The 2475-nt window shown below is 49.8% G+C and overlaps 1 protein-coding gene across 3 annotated transcripts in view; it reads right to left on the reverse strand.

Annotated features, from left to right (window-relative positions):
• rap1gap2a (RAP1 GTPase activating protein 2a) overlaps window positions 1-64 on the reverse strand; it is a 36521-nt gene extending 36457 nt beyond the window's left edge. Inside the window, exon 1 of one of the 3 annotated variants that reach the window (XR_009941202.1) lies at window positions 1-64. This exon is cut by the window's left edge and continues 211 nt beyond it. The gene's annotated coding sequence lies outside the window, so the exon portion shown is untranslated. The other 2 variants (XM_062553169.1, XM_062553170.1) reach the window with 2 other exon arrangements.
• Between the last annotated feature and the right edge of the window lie 2411 nt (window positions 65-2475).

Consider the following 2475-nt stretch of genomic DNA (forward strand, 5'->3'; position numbering starts at 1 on the left):
CTGCTCTGGGTGCTGCTGCTGTAGCTGCCGCTGCTGTAGCCGTAGCTGCTGTGGTGGTGGTGGTGGTGGTGGTGGTGGTGGTAATAGTCCCTGTGGCCCTGGAGCTAGAGCCAGGAGACGCTGCTCTGCTCTCCCACAAACAACCTCACTGGCACAGGCAGAGGCACCGAGTCTGCTGTGCATCTCCTCGCCCTCACTCACTCTCACACACTCTCCCACGTACACACACACTCGCACACACTCTCTCTCTCTCTCTCTCTCTCTCTCTCTCTCGTCACACACACACACACACGCACACACATACACACACACACTCTCTCTCTCCTGTGCCCTCCTTCTCGGCTCTCACTCCCTCCCACCTTCAGTTTTCATAGGCTGAGGCTAAGGCAGACTCTACCTCTCTCCCCTCCTCCAGCCCCTCCTTCCCTCTCTCTCTCTCTCTCCCTCCCTCCCTCTCTCTCTCCCTCCCCCTCTCTCTCCCTCTGTTTCAGTGTGGAGGGTCTGGCCAGCCTCCGTTTACCCCAGTGACAGCACCGGTGTAATTCGGTTCCACTCAATATATTCTCCCCGTGCACACACTCTCTGTTCGTCTTTTCACACTCACTCTCTTTCTCTTCCCTCCTTTCTTTCTTTCTTTCTTTCTTTCTCTCTCTCTCTCAATTCAAGTTTTTTTTTCAATTCAATTGACATTTCTATTGCAAAAGCAATTATTATTACATAAAGATATCAGAACTTTTTTTTTCTCTCTCTCTCTCTCTTTCAAACATCCCCACTCTGCCCAAACATTCCTACTCTGTCATTTTACAAAGCCTCAATTACTGGAGACTGCAGTGTACCAAAGAGCTCTCTTCAGCACGCTGGAGTTTCAGGGTTTCAGAGTTTCAATTTAACTCGCATGTGAGGGTTTGGAAACAGACCATCATTCATAACACCGCATCTCCAGTAAAGTGAAATTGTGCTGTGTGTGTGTGTGTGTGTGTGTGTGTGTGTGTGTGTGTGTGTGTGTGTGTGTATGCGGGTCTAATTTTCTTTCAGCCTTCAGCTTCAGTCTTCTCCTTTTTCTCTTTCATGATATTTCTCTTTCATGATCTCTCTCTATCTACCTCTCTATCTGTCTATTTTCTCTCTCTCTCTCTCTCAACTCTGAAGTGTCTCATCTAACCTGTTCTGTGTTCAGGAGTTCCAGCCTCTCTAGCCTTTCATCTTCTCCATGTTTACTTTTTCGACCTGACATCAGGTGCTCACACACAAGTGCCTCCTTCTCCTCCTTCCCCCACCCCAACCCCACCTCTCCCTCCCTCCCTCCCTCCCTCCCTCGCTCATCTCTTCCCCCTCCCCACTCCACCTCTCTCCACCTCTCCCTCCCTCCCTCCCTGGCTCTTCTCTTCCCCCTAGCCAACCTTTGCCTTTGTCCTGGCTCCATCCATCATGTCTCATTGTGAGACAGCAGACTGACTAAGGCCCATTGGGAATCAATGGCAGCGATGTGTGAAAGTAGCGCATCGAGGCGCATCCTGTCGGACCTCTGCCAGCGCAGTGGCTTGATGCTCGTCCGCTCGGCCCACGTTAGCGAGCGATGACTGGTCAAATCCGAATCCCAACAGACCGTGCACAGTGAACACACCATTTTTTGGAACAACTAAGTAAACACGTGAATCAATAGAGAGGAGCAGAACTTCCTACAGGGCTCACGTCAACCCAGCTGGTGCTGAAAGTGAAGGGTGCTGTGCTGGTGATCAGTAGTGCGTCAGGAATGCAGACTCATGGATGTTAAACAGCGCTGGGATTTTTACAGCTCCACTCAGCCCTGGAATTAATCACACGCACCCCCCCCCCCCCCCAATCACTTTGCACCCCCTGCAAAACAAACAAACAAACAAACAAGCAAATGCTAATGACTTCTGTGAGAAAAGTCTCCATTCATTAGGGTGAATGGCAGAGGCTGAAAAAAACAAAAACAACAAAACAAAAGGTGTTTCCGCTCAATGAATCTGCATTCTCCGGCATTCTCAAGTTGCTGCTCTGCCATGGCAACGCACGCCACCTCCACCTTCACCCCCCCCCCATCTCTCCTGAATCCCACCCAAAGGACACCTGTTCCCCCAGTAACACAAGGCAGGTTTGTCTTCGAATGATTCTGAAGATGCTATTCCTGCCAAAACAACAACAGCCCCTTGCTACCTCCCTTGTTGTCCGAGGTTACGTATTCAGAAGGAATGTTTGCATCAGACTGCTACCCAACAATGTCCATTTCCACTAATTAGGGCTGCTTCATAGTCTATACGCTGACACAGCTGACAATGCAAGGCACACACACACACGTATTGAAGGGCCCTCCCCTAGTCAGCGCAAACTAGGCAAACAATGTGCCCCCAGTGGAAATGCATTCATTTCATTTGATTTAACTTATTACATGGGAAGGATTAAAAGTAACAATGCAGTTGCAGTTGCAGTTAAACAGGCCTGACTCAGTTC

The sequence above is a fragment of the Sardina pilchardus genome, chromosome 13, assembly GCF_963854185.1.
Source record: "Sardina pilchardus chromosome 13, fSarPil1.1, whole genome shotgun sequence".
NCBI classification, from domain to species: domain Eukaryota; kingdom Metazoa; phylum Chordata; class Actinopteri; order Clupeiformes; family Clupeidae; genus Sardina; species Sardina pilchardus.